Source organism: Lampris incognitus, chromosome 4 (genome assembly GCF_029633865.1).
Source record: "Lampris incognitus isolate fLamInc1 chromosome 4, fLamInc1.hap2, whole genome shotgun sequence".
Taxonomy (NCBI): Eukaryota; Metazoa; Chordata; class Actinopteri; order Lampriformes; family Lampridae; genus Lampris; species Lampris incognitus.
The window spans coordinates 14597167-14618046 of record NC_079214.1 but is presented as its reverse complement, the minus strand read 5'-3'; positions in this window follow the sequence as shown (position 1 = coordinate 14618046).

Genomic DNA, 20880 nt, shown 5'->3' with positions numbered 1-20880 from the left:
ACAGGAAATGTAATGTAAAACCCGTTCCCCAGTCTAAAATATGTTATTTTATTTTTCCCCACAGTGTGGGCTATATGTCGCAAGTTGTGGTCACTCACATGCAGAATGTGGTCACTCGTGCATCCTACTAAGCATTAGTCTTTGATATATTAAAAATATACATTAACCTTGGTGTTAGGGCATCCGGGTGGCATGTCGGTCTAGTCCGTTGCCTACCAACACGGGGATCGCGGTTCGAATCCCCGTGTTACCTCCGGCTTGGTCAGGCGTCCCTACAGACACAATTGGCAGTGTCTCTGGGTGGCAAGCCGGATGTGGGTATGTGTCCTGGTTCACTGCACTAGCACCTCCTCTGGTCAGTCGGGGCACCTGTTCGGGGGGGGGGGACTGAGGGGAATGGCGTGATCCTCCCATGTGCTAGTCCTCCTGGTGAAACTCCTCACTGTCAGGTGAAAAGAAGCGGCTGGCGACTCCACATGTATCGCAGGAGGCATGTGGTAGTCAACAGCCCTCCCCGGATGAGCAGAGGGGGTGGAGTAGTGACCGGGACGGCTCAGAGTGCGAGGAGATTGGCTGGATACAATTGGGGAGAAAAAGGAAGGGGGGGGACAACAAAAAAAACTTGCTGTTAAATAAAATGCACATGCCTTTAGTTAATGAGCCAAGTATGTCAGTCATCAATGTATATATGAAATATATATATGAAAGTGAATATATCTATAAATATGAGTATAATAGGAGAACAAAGGATGGGTTACATGCTAATACAGTGCTGTGCTAGCGTACCTGTTGAGTATAATGTGTAGGGGTTGCAGCCAACGTGCTTTGGATGGTTAAATACTGTTTTCCTTTGTTATCGTCAAACATGTGCAAGAAACCAAGCAAAATGGTTTATGCAGTGCTTAATTTGTAAATCAGAAGGTGCCGGAATGCCAAGTGCCTATGAGAGAGGAGGAGTGATGAGGTGTCTGAACGCATAGAGGACACGGTGCTGAAAACAACATGCTATGTACACTTATACCCACTTGCTAAGCTGTGGGGCTTACAGGCCTCGGTGTGAAATAATTTTAACGACATAAATGTTATGGCAATAATTTAAAATTATTTTAGGCTACTCTGCACAACACGTGCAACTGCCCACATCCCCACATACTTAACACTGGGGCCTATAGCACTCGCAGTCAGTAATTCATTTCTCTAAAATATACAGTAAGACAATAATACTTCACAGCTCACATTAAAGAATCACACAAAGCTTTCTAAACTGCCATTATTATTTAAGGGTTGGCACAGCGGCTCAATCAATCCAGCTGAAACTGCGGCCTATTTATAGACAAACGTACGCTTACCTTATCTAGTCGTCCAAAACACCCCCACACCCCCGCCATGTCCCTGATTCTCCCCCTCCCTGTTTCAGGTTTTACTGCGTATGTCTGTTGGCCACCCACGACCTGACGTGAGGGACTGGATTGAATTTGGCCGGGGGGGTCCGAGGAGATTCCTAAAGAGTAAATATGATGTGTTGGATGTGTGCAGAGAGGCACGGCTGGGTGCAAATCAGGTTCATTTGAGAAAATCCACGCTCACACTAAGCACTTGAACTAGTAATGCCATTGACAGCAAGAAAACAGCTCCTTCAGTTTACCGTGGGTCCGAGTCTGTGTACTCCCTGTAGGCCCGAATGACTGCACGCGGGCTGTCAGTGTGAAGGCGCTGACACGGCGATTCAACTTCGGTTTCTCCATACGCCACACTGGCATCCTCGGACCAGTACTGTGTCTTGGTCTGTAAATTAAAATACATATTTTTTTTATTGTAGTTCATGTTATTATTTTTGTTTTTATACCACATGACGTACTGGATCCGTGCAAATAGGTACCAGAACACAGGCAGTCAAAAACCGAGAAGCCCCAGATCCTGTTCCGGCAGGATCCGGCACGAATTAGGCCCTGGGCTTTTGTATATACTGCGAGAAGCATTTGACTTTTACGTGGTTAAGAGAAAAAGGGTTAATATACAAAATTGAGTATTTTGAATTTAATAATAGTTTAGTGGAACAAATCAGTAAGAAAGGATTTTTTTGTTAAAAGCTGAAAGATAACGAATGGTTTGATTTCTTATTGCACAGATGGTTACTTGCTGTCTATAGTGAAGGTTTATTTCTATAAGTTAAAGAAAGTGTTGCACAGCAACCTATATTAGGTTCAGGTGATCGTATTTGTTTGGGAATATTACAGTACGAATAACAAAATTTGCCTATGAAAAAGAACAAGGAAAAAAAATCCTGGGGGCATCCGGGTAGCGTAGTGGTCTGTTCCACTACCTACCAACACGGGGATCGCCAGTTCAAATCCCCCTGTTACCTCCGGCTTGGCCGGGCGTCCCTACAGACACAATTGGCCGTGTCTGCGGGTGGGAAGCCGGATGTGGGTGTGTGTCCTGGTCGCTGCACTTGCGCCTCCTCTGGTCAGTCGGGGCACCTGTTCAGGGAGGAGGGGGGACTGGGGGGAATAGCGTGATCCTCCCACGCACTACGCCCCCCTGGTGAAACTCCTCTCTGTCAGGTGAAAAGAAGCAACTGGTGACTCCACATGTATGGGAGGAGGCATGTGGTAGTCTGCAGCCCTCCCCGGATCGGCAGAGGGGGTGAAGCAGTGACCGGGACGGCTCGCAAGAGTGGGGTAATTGGCCGGATACAATTGGGGAGAAAAAGGGGGGGGGTAAATAAATCATACAGTCAAGTCGACCACACTGTGTTGTGCCTCTCGGGATCAAGACCTGGCTTCTTGGGCACTGGCACTATGGGACCACTCCTCAGAATCGGGGGACAAGACCGTAATGGAGGGAAGACTTAATGACCATGGCTATGAGGTGGGGGAGTTAAGGAAGACAGGCTTTTACCAGGGAGGTGCCCGTTGGGCCTGGGGGGGTTGAAAAGCACATGAAAGAGATGATTTTGGCAACCATGAACTCATTGGGTGGGTCAAAGGCGGATAATTGATGGACTATCTCTCCATCTCTCTCTCTCTGACACACTCGCACATTAATTTGTCATGAAGTTTTAAGCACTTCGCAGTGGGTTTATCACACATAGTGCAAGTGTTTGGGCTTTTTAATTTGATCCCCGTGGCAGTTTTCTGGGAAGGAGTTAAGATACAAACGAGACGGGAGAGCAAAGAGAAATGGGACACGGTGGAGAGGATGGGAAAACGGAAAGTCCAAACGGTAAGAGGGAAAAAAAGCACAACACAAGAAAAGACGGCATTTCATCTCATCCGCGATCCGCTGGTTAGTGGTTTCTGTCATGATAACCAAATACCAAGTGACACAGAAAAACACAAAGGGTTCTAGAACTTTATTGAACGGTTGATGTGTACACACAGTGGATATAAAGCACACACCCCTGTAGAAGTGGCAGGTTTTTGTGATGAAAAATAAATGAAACCAAGATAAATCGTGTCAGAACTTGTTCCACTTTTTTTTCTTTCATTTTTTTTTTTTTTTGGAAAATGCAACCGAAAAAATGTGAAAAACAACCAAATATTTTATGGGAAAAAAAGTAAACATACAATAAACTGGTCTCACAAGTGTGCACACCCCTAAACTAATACTTTGTTGAAGCGCCTTTTGGTTTTATTACAGCACTCCGTCTTTCTGGGTGAGAGACTCTCGGCTTGGCACACCTTGACTTTTTTTTTTGGATTTTGAGATACTTTATTGATCCCCGTTGTGAAATTACACTCTGCATTCAACCCATCCCCCATCCTGGCTGTGTAGCCAGGAGCAGTGGGCAGCCGCCGTGCAGCACCCGGGACCAACTCCAGTTCGTCTTGCCATGCCTCGGTCAAGCGCACAGAGAAGAGGAGGACTAACCCTAACATGCGTGTCTTTTTGGAGCACCCGGAGAAAACCCGACACAGACACGGGGAGAACATGGACACTCCACACAGAGGACGACCCACAAGGTTGGACAACCCCGGGGTTCGAACCCAGGACCTCCTTGCAGCGCCAACCGCTGCGCCACCTTGCCGCCCACCGCCGACTTGGCAATATTTTCCCCACTCTTCCTTGCAAAATGTTCTCGGTCCGTCAAATTGCGGGGCTTCTCCTGTGCACGGTCCTCTTCAGGTCAACCCACAGATTTTCTATTGGATTCAGGTCTGGGCTCTGGCTAGGCCTTTCCAAAACACTGATCTTCTTTTGGTGAAGCCTTTCCTTTGTTGATTTGAATGTATGCTTTGGGTCGTTGTCTTGCTGAAAGGTGAAATTCTTCTTCATCTTCAGCTTTTAGCAGACGCCTGAATGGTTTTGCCCCAAACTCGATTGGTATTTGGAGCTCTTCATGACTCGCTCCACCTTGACTAAAGCTCCAGTTCTGGCTGAAGAAAAGCAGCCCCAAAACACGGGGCTGCCACCACCATGCTTCATGCTTCTGTGGGTATGGTGTTCTTCTGATGAGCTGCTGTGTTGTTTTTGTGCCAAACATACCTTCTGTAATTATGGCCAAAAAGTTGAACCTTGGTCTCATCGGACCAAAACACATTTTCCACATGGTTTTGGGAGACTGGATGTATATTTTTGCCAAATTTAGCCAGGCTTGGATGTTTTTGTTTTGTTTGTTTTTTTTTCATGTGAAAAGGCTTCCATCTTGCCACCCTACCCCATAGCCCAGACATATATGAAGAATACAGGAGATGGTTGTTACATGCAGGGAGAAACCAGCTCTTGGCAGAAATCCCTTCAGCTCCTTTATTATTGCCGTGGGCCTCTTGGCAGCCTCCTTGACCAGTTTTCTCCTCGTCTCCTCATCAATTTCGGAGGGACGTCCTGTTCTCGGTAATATCACTGTTGTGTCATATTTTCCCCACTTGTTGATGATCATCTTCATTGTGTTCTCTGGTATATCGAATACCTTGGAAGTTCTTTTGTACCCCTCTCCTGATCAATACCTCTCAACAAGGAGGTCCCGTTCATGCTTTGTAAGCTCTTTGTGGACCATGGCCTCTGCAGTTGGATGCAACCCAGAAGATGTCAGGAAAATCCTACAGGATCAGCTGAACTTTATTTGGGGTTCATCACAGTCACTTTAATGGATGGCAGGTGTATACTAACTACTGTTTAACATGAGCCTGAACGTGATTGGTTAATTCTGAACACAGCCACATCCCAAATTATAAAAGGGTGTGCACACTTCTGCAACCAGGTTATTATATGTTTTGTATTTTTATTTTCCTCCTAAAATGTTTCTGGTTGCTTTTTCACATTAAGGGTGGAAAAAGTTTGGATATGATTTGTCTTGGTTTAATTGACATCACAAAACCTGCTATTTTAACAGGGGTGTGTAGATGTTTTATATCCACTTTATGCTTAAAAGACTCATTTGACCAATTAGATTAAGCACCTAATTAATTTGCAGACTATGTCCAAACTCGTTATTTCTATGTATATGGTTGACCTTAAAGTGATGTTGAATTTATGTAGAACCCAGATTTGTGGAGTAACCTGGCCATGGTGAAGTCTAAACATTTGCGAAATCTCTTAAGTAGTTGTGCCATGCAGCCCAGATGGACAATCCAAAATACTGTTTTTTCTCTTTCCATTCACTTCCATTGTATGAGAAAACAGTTCTCAAAATCAAACAATTTTTTTTATTCCCCCCCTCCCCCTTTTTCTCCCCAATTGTATCCGGCCAATTAATCCCCCTCTCCCAATCCGGGAAGGGCTGCAGACTGCCACATGCCTCCTCCGATACATGTGGAGTCGCCAGCCGCTTCTTTTCACCTGACAGTGAGGAGTTTCACCAGGGGGACGTAGCATGTGGGAGGATCACGCTACCCCCCCCCCAGTTCCCCCTCCGCCTTGAACAGGCGCCCCGGCCGACCAGAGGAGGCGCTAGTGCAGCGACCAGGACACATACCCACATCCGGTTTTCCACCCGCAGACACGGCCCATTGTGTCGGTAGGGACGTCCGGCCAAGCTGGAGGTAACACAGGGATTCAAACCAGCAATCCCCGTGTTGGTAGGCAACGGAACAGACCGCCACGCCACCCGGACACCCCTCATAAATCACACTTTAAACACGTAAACTAATGTGAACAAAGCGGATTTCGCCAGCATATTTGATAACAAGCCCTATTGCACATGTTTTGGTGTCTATTTACAGTTCATTGGCAAAAGTGTTAAATTTCCCATTAACTGTGCGTAGCTTCACGCAAGATAGCAAGCTAGCAAGCTAGCTTCCGTTTTTTTTTTACTGTCACAAGCAAGAACTGGCAAGGTAGTTGGCCTCATAAGCTACCGACCGGATCTGTTTTCCCTTTCCACATGGCAGAGGAACGTCAGCAGAGACATTTCATTGTCCCTAAACACGGGCAGTAGGGATTATTTTTTAATATATTTCAGCAGAATCCACTTTGTTCACGTCTGTTTATGTGCTAAAAGTGTGACTTTGAGACCTCGTTCACTTCCGGAGAGTGATTAGAAAATTAGCAATATTTTGAGTTCTCCATCTGGGCTGCACAGAGCTACTACGGCAGATATTTCATGGTTATTTGGATTTACGTCATGGCCTGGTAGTTACATAGCCCAAGGTTCTACCACAATTCAACATCAATTTGAGAAAATCTGGAGCTGAAATGTTTTTCTTCGAGACAAACCACAACCTAGACTAGAGCAACCTTCCCCGTCTGTGTTCTTATCGGTACAAATCGATTATAAGGTCACAGCACATATCAACCGACGACGTCCCTTTTCAGAGATGACGCACCGCTTTGCTCTGAGTGCATCTCTCCATGCTGCAAGAGGAAATTCATTTCATAACAACGCCCATCCAAAGCGAGGACTTGACTTTTCTGCCATTATGGCAGCAGTGTCGCATAAAAGACGGAGATGTGCAGCTTGAGGACAGGTGTGAAAAGAGATACGTGCTCATTAAAGGACTTGTCTGGTCTCGGGTTCTCCCTCAATGAGGAGCAATGCTCATCTATCATATGGCATCAGGTCCAACGCCACATTCATCCGTGGGGCTGAAAGGAGTGAGCCCAAGTACTCTCGCTCTATTTAATGGATCGAGTAAACTTTTCAGGTACTACACTTGAAACCTTGAAAAAAAAATCTTGCCACAATATCTGAGTGAATCCTTACTTCTGTATCAGACTGGGTTGACTTATTTCAGCCTCTCTTCTTAAAACGTATGAGCTCACTGCTTCGTCTAATAAGTTTTGCACAAGTATTTGGAGTGAAGGAAGTATATAGTGTGAGAAGCAAGTTGTTGATTTAGCTCCCTTACATCCCTCAGTCTGGTGAGGGACAACAACTAGGGCACTGGGTAACAGTGAGGTGAGGGTGCAACAGTGAAACGGGTAAACGTATAAATATTAACACCATGACAGGACAAGGGAACCGAACAGTTGCCAAAACAACAAATGTACCCCCCCCCCAGCAGTGCTCAAAAGCACCAAACCTAAATACAGAGGTATGGCAACCGCTCCTAACCTAGAGTGTATAACAGGAGGTAAGCTACGTGATGGGGTGTTTGCCCATGGCCATCTTACCTTGATCCCCTTGCCCAAAAGAACTAAACAACTAAAGGCTAAACAGAACTCAAAATAGTCAAGATTGAAACAATGCAAAAACTTAACTGAACACTGGCCAGACTTTACAAACACAAAGTAGCTACAGAGACAAAGACATCAACACAAGGTAGCTACATAACACTAACTACAATCACACACAGACTAAACTAGCTGGCCGGGGAACTGAACACATGTGGGGGTTTAAATAGTAGACTGCACAACGGATGGAAATTGGTTGACTGGTTGTTTAGGTGATGAGGGGCACCTGGCGGATACCTGAATGTAGAACGAGAGTGAGGGTTAGATACAGAAGGGAACACACAAACAACTATACGGACACGGACACACCCGTGGCCGTAACAAGCTCCGTGAGCTAGCTGGGAAATGTCAACATAGGACTATCACTGAGGTTCCCCTGACCACAGTGCAAAGACCCCTAACTGGCCAAGGGGGCATAGGTAGCGGGTTGTGCTTGTATTGTGCAGCTCCCTGTCAATGTGCATAACTGTAAGAACATGACACCCACAATACCGGTGCAAATTTCAACAAAAAGGAGTGAAAGAGGGAATCAATCAACAACAAAAGATATTCTCATGACTTTCACAGGTTTTGATTTCAACTGTATGACACATCTATTTTCAGCAATTTTATGTGTCTTCCCAAGGTGATTCATTAATCATTCGTATTTCAAATATGGCATTGAGTAAGTGGCCGCACAACATTGGCCCAATGGTGCCGAACATTTCTAAAACCTGTGCTGAAAGTGTTTATCATAAATAATAATAACTATAACAGCAACAGCAATAATATGAGAAGCCACTTCTGTGAGGAGACTATTGCAGTGATGCCAAAAAATGTGTACGAGGGTTGAGGAACAGTAAATATGGCGATACAATACATGCTGCATTCTACGGCGATGTCTGGCGAGGACGCATTGCAAGGGGGCAAGGGGGAAGGTGGGCAGTTTGATGCCGATTTTTTTAGGCCAGAGTTTCCCCAACCCAGTCCCCTACGACCCTGTGTCCTTCAGATTTTCATTGTAACCCTGCATAGGTAGGGCAGCATGCACTTATTCAACCAGTCAGCCTTGATTATATGAGGTAATTAAGTGCTGTGATATGATTGGTTGGGTAATTGAAAGCAGGCCTACCTATGCAGGGTTACAAAGAGGCTGCAAGACAGGGGTTAATTGAGGACAGGGCCGGGAAACACTGTTTTAGGCTGTCTTGATGCATGCTCAATAATCCAGGTAGAGCAATCCCAGAAGGTTGAATCAGTTAATCTGGACACAAACTGTTTTAGGCTGCTTCAGTTTTACTAAGCCTCCTGCCGTGCATGCACGCACATGCAGGGTTCAGATGAGCTGCAGTTGTTCTTTTCTCTCTGCATTGTAAAACAAATATTAGTTCACCCCACGTCTGCAAACGAATGTATTTGTTCACAACTTGTTCATAAACAAATGTGTTTATAACAACATGTCTATAAAAGAATGTATTTGTAACATGTCCCTGTGGGGGGGGGGGGGGGGTCATAAAACATAAACAGGTGGGGGGTCATAAAACAAAACACCATACCTTATACGTGTATGACATAGTAGTGATTATTAAATGTACCTTGTAAAAGCCTCTTTTGTCAGAGCATTCCTCTGTTGGCCTGCCCAGTGTCACTCAGATCGCTTCTTGTTTACTACATATATGTTGCCAGGACTCACAGGTTCCAGTTTATGTTATTTATTAAGCTTGTTGCATACTCACTCACGTGTCCTTTTGTTATTCATTCAAGTATTTGTGAGGCGTCGTTTGTGGTCATGATAAATGAAGTAAATCATAACTGCTACTGTTAAGATGAATTTGGATCTTGTGCTGTAGAGCTTCCTGTCAGCAGGGCCCTTTTAAGAGCATCACCGGTCGATGCTGATACTCGTGAATATGTTAAGTATCGGCCGATAAATCTGCCGGGGCCGATCATCGGTCGATCTCTAGTTTTGTTATCGCTGAATTTAGACATTAAGCGATTTTCATCAAGTGTTTTATTTCTGAATTTGTTATCCCATTGTCTTACTTTGTTCACTCAGCAGCTTCTGTGTGTCACGCCTACCCTTCCCGGAGTGGATCTGTCCAGGGACCCCTCCTCTGACGCTCTTCCTGAGGTTTCTCCCATTTCTATTACAAAAAAAAGGCTTTTCTTCAGAGCTTTTTGTCATCAGAAATCAAGCATATGCGGGCGCCATTGTTGTGTTCAGCATCTGTTTGTGGAATGAAATGATATGTAATTTCATGTAATGTGAATACCGCCCTCTGACACTGCAGCTTTCATGGCAGGGCTGTACAAATGAACTTGACTTGTTGGCGTGAATACACTCCTCTTCACACAGGCCGTGTGTAGAATAAAACATTTCTCTCACACGGTGAATGATTTATTTGAGTGAATTTATTAAGACTTGGCCAAGGGAAGAGTACAAAGTATTCATACAAGGTGAATGAATCTCTGTAGTCTTCGGAGAGGAAAAAAAGCCGAGCAAAATTTATAGTAGAGGGGGAGGAAAAAAAAGAATTCTGCAGTGCAGACCAAATAAAAGAAGGGGAGGGTATAGATGGAAAAGTACTGGTACAACAAGTGGAGATGGCACAGAATACACTGTCCAGCAAGTACAGACGTAATTCTTCCACAGTTCTCCCCATTTGGCTGTAAGCTCAACTAGGAAAGTAATTCCCAATGAAATCCTTGGTTAGATCTCAAACATTATTTTTTGATTTTGATATACTTTGTTAATCCCCATAGGGAAATTACGCTCTGCGTTTACCCCCATCCTAGCTGTCTAGCTAGGAGCAGTGGGCAGCCGCCGTGCAGCACCCGGGGGCCAACTCCCGTTCATCTTGCCATGCCTCGGCCAAGGGCACAGACAGGAGTGCTAACCCTAACATGCATGTCTTGTCGATGGTGGGGGAAACCGGAGCACCCGGAGAAACCCCACAGCAGACACGGGGAGAACCTGCAACCTCCACACGTTAGCAGGCAAACATCTAGCATCCAAAGTGTTGCAAGAGGGGCAATCATGGAAAGGAGGTCTATCAGAATAATTACATGATCTCCAGGTACCTTTCCATACTACGTAGCAAGAAACACAAATTTTAAATCACAGTGTATACACTCGACGGTACATCCAGTTGCACTTGAATGAAAAAGGCAAGGGACATCTGAAACCCCCGCTGACCTTCTCCATAATCTCCGTGATTGTACCTGTAAATCTGTAAATCCGTGTATCTGGGCCCTGAAAGAAACGAATAACCTTCTATATGATGATTAAGCCTCTTAGGGCAAGGGAAGCGTTATGGCATTAATCATCCATCATTATGTAGGGCCGCTGGCAAGAATGCAAAGTCTTCATGGCCCAAAGGTCAAGCCTGGGAATAAAAAAAAGGGGCAGGTCTCTCATCAGACAACCTTCGCTGCGATGGGAAGAGATAACACATAGATGGAATCAGTACCGAGAGGGTGTAACGGGGTGGAAGGACATTTGTTCTCCACTAAATAGGGGATCCCAAAACAATAATGAAAGGATGAAGGGGGTATGAAAGGGAACTTGGGCCACATCAAATATCTGCAGCACTCTTTTAGATTACATGCTGCCTAAATATACCCTGAGTGCCAGGGAAGAATCATCACTTAACCATTGTGCAGGGTAAATCCAACAATGCATCAGGAATAATTTATAACGGGGGGGGCGGGGGAGTCCGGGTGGCGTGGCAGTCTATTCCGTTGCCTACCAACACGGGGATCACCGGTTCGAATCCCCGTGTTACCTCCGGCTTGGTCGGGCGTCCCTACAGACACAATTGGACATGTCTGCGGGTGGGAAGCCAGATGTGGGTATGGGTGCCCTGGTCGCTATGCCAGCGCCTCCTCTGGTCGGTCGGGGCACCTGTTCAGGGGGGAGGGGGAACTGGGGGGGGAATAGCGTGATCCTCACTGTCAGGTGAAAAGAAGCGGCTGGCGACTCCACATGGGAGGAGGCATGTGGTAGTCTGCAGCCTTCCCCGGATCGGCAGAGGGGGTGGAGCAGCGACCGGGACGGCTCGGAAGAGTGGGGTGATTGGCCAAGTACAATTGGGGAGACAATTGACGTTCAATTTTTTGAACGTCATGGAGATCTCTGTCTGTCTGTCTGTCTCTCTATATGAGTAGTAATCTTAAATGCGTTCAATCTGCTGTAGTTTCAGCCTTCATAGCCACCAGGATGCAGCCCTCATAAATTAGATTGGGTACGAGATTACATCACCAGACGGGCAGAGAAGATTTCAGGGTTCGAGCGCATTGCTTCAATGAAAACGGACACGGGCCGCTCTCAAGAGACCGTCTGAGATCACGGTCCAATCTAAAAGCACGCTTCTGGGCGCCTCTGCTAAATGTCGGTTGTTTACGGTCACAAAAAAACAAAAACAAAAACAACGGCTGTCAATCAACGTCACACGCAGACTGCGGATGTGATATGAAGCGGCTGTGCGTGTTAAGGGGATGTGGCAGCAGCGCGGCGTGGCGCAGGTCTGTCTGGCGCTCACTCCGGTGTCTCTAATCTGGCTCACACAGATCCACATAATTCAATTCTCTCATAGGCTCTCGCGTATTAGAGTAACAATGGTGTCCCTTCAAATAAAGATCAACGTGGCTTTGTTGCATTGTTCGAACCACTCAGGACAGAGACGCCGAGGGGGGGGGAGAGGGGGAGGGGGGGTGTTTTATCCCCGTAACATGAACATTTTCTAAAAGTAAGGCTTTGAAAAGGGAAAGAGGAAGAGTCCTTCTGCCCTTAGGGTCAAGAGGAGGGCTGCGCTTCACAGTCCTCTCCTTCCACAACATCATCATCTCATTAGGACGGGGGGGGACGGGGGGACGGGGGGGGTGAAGAGACGCAGGACATCACCCAAAACTAAGCAAAACCTCGTGACTGCCGGAAATAGCCCGGAGAGACATCTGGACGTGTATATCCATGTTCTTCTTTTTTAGCTGTGGCGTTACGGATACCCAAAACGCCGAGTCAGATGCGCGAAATGAATTGTGGGAAGAGTCCCGGCAGTGGCCCTGCGTATTTAATAGCCGTTGTGCAAAGTCAGACATGTTGGTGTCGGTTGGAAGCGCGCCGACAGCCGGCGCGAGCTCCTGCGGCCGAACTACTGCGATGACCTTGACCCAATTTGCCCGCGAAATCTAATCAAGGCACGAGATCAGGTCATTTCCTGGAGCCGTTTCACCGGAAAGTCGACAAACCAATGGACAGACAGAAGACGAACAAAAGGCGCCAAAACATAGACACCCTTTTGAGACGAGGCAACAACAGCAACGATAAGAATGATAATAAGGATAATGAAGCCCAGTAGATTACGTGATACATTCTTTCATTTCAGTTTTAGTCTGTCAGAGTAATAAATCAAATTACATAGTTCAAAAACTTTATCAGCTTTTTTTTTCTTTTTTAACTTACCGGCAGGAACTGTTGGCCATTGCATTTGGGTTTTACTGATTTGTGCGAGTATCGTTATTGACATTATAGGGATTAGCTGTGACACTCACTTAGCCAGGCAAGAACCTCCCCCCCCCAAAATATATCCGGCCAATTACCCCCCTCTTCCGAGCGGTCCCGGTCGCTGCTCCGCCCCCTTTGCCGATCCGGGGAGGGCTGCAGACTACAACACGCCTCCTCCCATACACGTGGAGTCTCCAGCCGCTTCTCTTCCCCCCCTCACGGTGAGGAGTTTGGCGTTTATTCACTGCCAATAATCAGCGCGAGCAGATATTCGCTGCGCGAGCATAAAACCACTTTCACGCGTGGAAGTTCCAACACCGAACGCGCGAGTAGCGCGTAGGAGGATCACGCTACCCCCTACCCCCAATCCCCCCCCCCCAAGAACAGGCGCCCCGACCGATCAGAGGAGGCGCTAGTGCAGCGACCAGGACACACACCCACATCCGGCTTCCCACCCGCAGACACGTCCAGTTGTGTCTGTAGAGACGCCCGACCAAGCCGGAGGTAACGCGGGGATTCGAACCCGCGATCCGCGTGTTGCTAGGGCAACGGAATAGACCGCCAGGATCGTCTTGTTTTAAAACACTTATAGACGTATATGACTTATGTAATATTTGCTAGTAATATTTGATTTGCTAATGTCCCTTACGGCTTTCCGTAGCGCCACAACAAAGTCACGTGATGTACGTAACAACGTCAGTCGGAATCCGGTCGGTGAATAAACACCCAGCACGAGAGAAGTCGTCCTTGCTTTATTAATGTTATAAGTTAACATAGCCAGAGGGCACAGATCATTACATGGTGTCAGAGTAGCGGAGTTTAAATACCCAATATGGATTCGTACGGCGTTCCAGCTCCACGGATGGACTGGGAATCGGCGAACTTACCTGAAGCATGGAGACGATTTCGACAAACAACGGAGCTAATGTTCACGGGCCCCCTGCGCGGGAAGAATGAAGAGGAGAAATGCAGCTACCTCCTGCTCTGGATAGGGGAAAAAGGGCGAGATGTGCACAACACTTGGACACTCAGCGGAGAACAAGCCAAGAAGCTAGAAACGTACTACGATAAGTACACTGAGTACATCACCCCCAAAGCAAACCCGATTTATGCCAGATATAAATTTCATGAAAAGATGCAGGGAGAGAGTGAATCCTTAGAACAATTTATAACTGAGCTAAAGCTCCTAGTCAAAGACTGTGGCTACCCAAATGCCGACGAGATGGTCAGGGACCGCATCGTGTTTGCCACCAACTCACCCAGAGTGAGAGAAAAGCTACTTAGCCAGGGAGCTGAGCTAACGCTAGAAAAAGCCATAGATGTAGCCCGCTCACACGAGCTAGCAAAGCAACAGCTAACGTTTATGGGCCAGGGCAGCACACATGAAACGGTGCACGCAATAGGCAGAAAGACTTACAAACCGAACGCACCCAAAGCAGCTAACGCTAACTTCAGACAAAGGGACGTTAGCACCGCCGCCAGGGCGTGTAGCTATTGTGGAGGGCTACACGGCGCTAAAGCCACTTGCCCAGCTAAGGGTAAACAATGCATTAAATGCAAGAAGCTCAATCATTTTGCTAAAGTATGCAAGTCTAGCTCCCAGGGACAGACAAAGTACTACCGCGGCACAGTACATGCCGTCGGAGAGAACCCAGAAGAGTGCACCACTGACAGAGAACAGGAAGAACTGTACTTCGACAACATTACAGTGGAGAGCACCGCTGTGGGAGAACAGACAGAGCTGTACATAGACTGCATCTCAATAGAGAACAACGGAAAAAGCAACGAGCAGGCTTACGTAGAGGTTGGAATTGGCACACCTCCACAGAAGGTAAAGTTTAAACTAGACACTGGGGCACAGGCCAATACTATTCCCACCAACCTGTTTCTGGCGCTGTTCAAAAATGTGACACTGAAACCAGCAATACACAGACTCACTGAATATGGAGGAGGCGCGCTGAGCGTGAAAGGCACATGCAAACTCAAATGTAAGTACAGAGACAATGCAATGATGCTGGACTTTTACGTCATTGACACAAACGCCCCACCAGTCATGGCAATGAAAACATGCCGTGACCTAAACTTGGTAAAAATAGTGATGGCTGTGAGCGAGGAAAACAATGTCACATCACAGAGCATAATGGATGAGTATGCAGATGTTTTCCAGGGAATAGGAGAGTTCCCAGGCGAGTGCACCTTCCGCGTCACACCAGATGCAACGCCGGTCGTCTGCCCGCCACGCAGAATCCCCATCGCCCTACGCAGCAAACTGAGGGACGAGCTTGACAGCATGGAGAAAGGCGGCATAATCTGTAAGGTAACAGAACCCACAGAATGGGTGAACGCACTCGTCATTGTTGAGAAGCCAAAGACAGGCAAACTTAGAGTGTGTTTAGACCCCAGAGCTCTTAACAAAGTGATACAACGACCTCACTACCCCCTCCCCACGCTGGAGGACGCCACCACAAAGCTCGCTGGAGCTGAGTACTTTAGCGTGTTAGACGCGCGGTCAGGCTATTGGGCCATCAAACTGAGCACTGAATCCTCAATGTTGACGACATTTAACACAGTGTTTGGCAGGTATCGTTTCCTCAGACTGCCATTCGGAATCGTGTCCGCTCAAGACGAGTTCCAGAGACGCGTGGATGAAACATATGAAGGATTGGACGGTGTGACGGCCATAGTGGACGATATACTAGTGTTCGGCAAGACTAAAGAGGAACATGACCAGCGTCTCAGAGCGATGCTGAAGCGCACAAGGGAGCGAGGGGTGAGGCTCAACCCCGACAAGTGTCACATATGCGTGTCCGAGGTAAGCTACTTCGGCCACACGCTCTCACACGAAGGCATCAAACCAGACCCACACAAGGTGAAGGCGGTCAAGGACATGCAACCCCCACAGAACAAAGCAGAGCTGGAGACAGTCCTCGGCATGATCAACTACCTCGCCAGATTTGCTCCACACCTCTCACAGATAAACTCACCCCTCAGACAGCTTCTGAAACAGGACAGTGAGTTTGTGTGGGATGCAGTCCACGACAAGGCGTTCCAAGAGATGAAGAATCTCATTACACAGCACCCAGGTCCAGTACTCTCATATTTCGACCCGCAGAAAGAGCTGCGACTCCAAGTGGATGCATCCAAAAGTGGCCTTGGGGCTGTCATGCTCCAAGATGGCAAACCAATTGCCTATGCGTCCAAGTCACTCAACAGCACTGAAGAAAACTACGCACAGATAGAGAAGGAGCTCTACGCTGTGGTCTTCGGCTGCAAGAGGTTCCACGAGTACATGTATGGACGAAAAGTGATTGTGGAGTCAGACCACAAGCCTCTGGAGGCAATACTAAAAAAGCCACTGGCAGCAGCACCACCCCGGCTGCAACGGATGATCCTGGCGCTCCAAAAATACGACATCCAAATCATCCACCGCCCCGGTAAGGACATACCGGTGGCCGACACACTGTCACGCAAGTCAATAGAACACCACGACAGTGACCTACAGGAAGGGATGGAGGCCCAAGTGCACACAGTCCTCAGCAACATCCCTGTGAGCGACACAAGACTCACAGAAATCAAGCAGGAAACAGCGCAAGATCCACAGCTCACCGCACTCAGACGAGCCACACTCACTGGCTGGCCAGACACAAAGAAAAAGTGCCCGCCCAGCATCCAGGAATACTGGAACCACAGAGCAGAAATCTCAGAAATGGACGGTATCCTGTTCAAAGGTGAGAGAATCATTGTCCCCCAAAAGCTTCGCAAGGACATGATACAGCGCATCCATGCCAGCCACCTTGGCGTGGAAAAAAGCAAATGCCGAGCAAGAGACTTACTGTTCTGGCCTGGCATGGGGAAACAGATCGAGGATGCGGTAGCAGACTGCAGCATATGCCAAGAACGGCGCAGCGCAAATGCAAAGGAACCAATGATGTCACACGCCATACCCGAGCGGCCGTGGCAAGTGATAGGCACAGACCTATTCACATGGAACTCACAGGACTTCATAGTCACTGTGGACTACTACTCCAGATTCTTCGAGCTAGAAAGACTTTACAGCTGCACCTCATCTGCCGTCATCATGAAGCTGAAAGCAGCAATGGCTCGACACGGAATCCCCGAGACTATCATCAGCGACAACGGTCCGTGCTACAGCTCTGGTGAGTTCCGCAACTTCTCACAGACATGGGGTTTCTCACACACCACCACAAGCCCCCACTACCCACAGAGCAACGGCCTCTCCGAGAAGACTGTCCAGACGACGCAACCGTCAACACCTGCGACAAAGCAGAGTGAACACTCACACTACACACACACACACTTCACAGCAGACTGTTACCAGCGCTAACAACAACACACAAGCCCATCAGCAAGAGCATGCTGAACCTCCAGACACGAACAATCAGCGACAACCAGACACACAGCCTGGTTACACCACGAGGTCAGGTCGCACGGTCAAACCAAGACAAATCCTTGACTTATGAATGTAAAAAAAAAAAAAAAAAAAAAGATGAAATGTTATTACGGTGTCACATTTAGACAGGGAAGGAAATGTTTTACACTACTTTGTTGCAGTCCAGTTATATAAGAGTTCCATTTTCATATTCTTTCTTATTAAGATTGTATTCGCTTATAAACGTGCTCAACGTGGTCTGTATCTCTGCAGAGAAAGCAGCACTTTTCAGAAAAAGGGAGATGTAATATTTGCTAGTAATATTTGATTTGCTAATGTCCCTTACGGCTTTCCGTAGCGCCACAACAAAGTCACGTGATGTACGTAACAACGTCAGTCGGAATCCGGTCGGTGAATAAACACCCAGCACGAGAGAAGTCGTCCTTGCTTTATTAATGTTATAAGTTAACATAGCCAGAGGGCAAAGATCATTACAACTTACAGTGACAGTGTACGGTAACTTAACACACACTTGCACACATGCACCCCAACACTGAACACGCCAGCGGGGGGAGGGGAGGGCAGGGGGGGGGCACCTCAGCTGGACTCGGTAGTCCTACACGGAGCGTCGTAGCTATTGGATGCAGCCGGACAGGGTCAATAACAGCGACGGAGAGACGCATTTATAACCCGCTCGGTCCGCCGTTTAAATAAGGGCGTGGCCGTGACGGAGATCGATAGTCAGGTAGCTCGTTCATCATTCAGCCCGACGCCCGCCTCGCTATTGTCAAGCTAACTGGCCCCATTTGTCGGTTAAATTGTCATGTGTTATGAGTAACAGCAGAGGTGCTGGGTAATAAATGTTGGCAGGTTGTTTGAGGAACGACCTGTGTGGAGCACGGTCCGCTGCACTCTGAAAACAGCCATTACCACCGACAGCAGCAGCCTCGCTCATTAGCTGCGGAGCCACTCGGCTCCACTTCCAAGGATAATGACGTGAGATTTGGACCAACTTCTCTTCTCTGCGCTGTTGCATGATGCTGCTGTTATTGCACTTGCATGTCCACACACACACACACACACACACACACACACACACACACACACACACACACACACACACACACACACAGTGTTGGGAGGGTTACTTTTAAAATGTATTCCGCTACAGATTACAGAATACATGTCATGAAATGTAATTTGTAACGTATTTTGTTAGATTACTCAATGTGAGTAACGTATTGTAAATACTTTGGATTACTTTGATATTTTCTTACATTTTTGTGTAACAGCATATGTAGCATTCACACAATACTGCTTACTTGAGTAGACTATTGTGTTTCTTCTATTGTAGCAGCTGGCTGAATGCATTTGACTCACCTTAAATATATGTTAACAAAGGCTAGAAGAGTATGTAAACACAAAAGATCTATGATTTTTTATCTGGAAAAAAAAAGAAGAGAACTTTTCCACGTCCTTTTTCTTTATTTCCATCGCTGTTAGAATGAAAAACCTTAGACAAAGATGAAAATATAGCATACTGTTTCACTGAATTTACTGTTGAACTACCATTTAGGTGTCACTTTCATTGCACTTTGTGTCGCAATCCCTCTTAAAATAAGAATGGCCCCAAAGAAAAAAAAAAGAAGTAATCCATTAGTTTCAAGAATGTAACTGTATTCGGAATACCATACATTTAAATTGCAACTGTATTTGAATACAGTTACTCTTATTTTGTATTCTAAATACGTAACGCCGTTACATGTATTCCGTTACTTCCCAACACCGTGTGTGTGTGTGTGTGTGTGTGTGTGTGTGTGTGTGTGTGTGTGTGTGTGTGTGTGTGTGTGTGTGTGTGTGTTTGCGCGCGCAAATTGCCGTTGGTTCTCATAGTCCCAACTTGACCTCGCCCCGAAAACATTTGCTGCGCAGGAAAAACGCAGAATGTAACGGCCCCTCGAGCAGGGGCGCAAATCTGATATCAGCTTCGGAGGGGGGGGGCGTCAACCCACTGTGATGTGAAGGGGGGGCAGTCAACCCACTGTGATGTGAAGGGGGGGGCAGTCAACCCACTGTGATGTGAAGGGGGGGGTCGCGATCTTTTGAAACTTGAATAGGCACTATTAAGTGTCTATAATCAGCACAGGTGCTTTCGTTGTGTATTTATTAACATTATTGAAATAACATAGTTATGTTTATAGTGATATATTGGGGGGGGGTATGTCATATTTTTCCTAGGATTGGGGGGGTCGTGTCCCCCCCCCATGCTTTCCGCCTATGCCCTCGACACTGAATCCAACCGTAGTCTAACTGTGTAAAGCGATAATGGCATTAGCGTTTTCCTCAATTCCTCAAAATTACACTGAGTGGACTTAACAGCTCACGCCTGACAGCACAACCTCACGCTTTTCCCCCTGGCGAGCGCTGCCCTCCCCTCTCGGTCTGTTGTTTCCCCCTAAACATGACAAAATCCTCCAGTAATATGATTAAGGGCTTTGAGCCGGCGTTCCCAGCCCAATGTCAAAGGTGCTACTGTGATTTCAGATGCCTGATCCTGGGCCTCCGGAGGTACGCTCCATGTGCGGAGTTAATTGAGGGGATAAAAGTGTCGTAAAATGACGAGCCTCTGCAGATGGCGGGGGAGTCAGTCGGTGCACGCATCAGCAGTGCAGGAGTCGCCAGCTTTCAGCGATGTGTGCAAGAAAGAAGATACTTGGAGAGAGAAGTTACGGGTGACGGTCTAGCTGCTGTTTTACACTGTTTTATTTCTCTTCTACGTCATTCTTTCTGTGAATGACAGACCTCCATCCATCCATCCATTATCCAAACCGCTTATCCTGCCCTCAGGGTCACGGGGATGCTGGAGCCTATCCCAGCAGTCATTGGGTGGCAGGTGGGGAGACACCCTGGACAGGCCGCAAGGCCATCACACAGGGCCCGCCCACACACACACACACACACACACACACACACACACACACACACACACACACACACACACACACACACACACACACACACACACACACCTAGGGACAATTTAGTATGGCACGATTCATCTGGCCTACATGTTTTTGGACTGTGGGAGGAAACCGGAGCACCCAGAGGAAACCCACAGAGACATGGGGAGAACATGCGAACCCCACACAGAGGCCGACCCAGACTGACCCCCCAAGGGTGGACTACCCCGAGGCTCAAACCCAGGACCTTCTTGCTGTGAGGCCACCGCGCTAACCACTGCGCCACCGTGCCGCCAATAACAGACCTAGTAGCATTTATTTAATCCTCTCTTTCTTTCTTTTTTTTGTCTGGTTTGTATTATGACAATAAAGCTGTTATACTTTTGTTAAAAAAAAAACAAATCCTTGAATCTTTGTTCACTTGCCTATTGTCA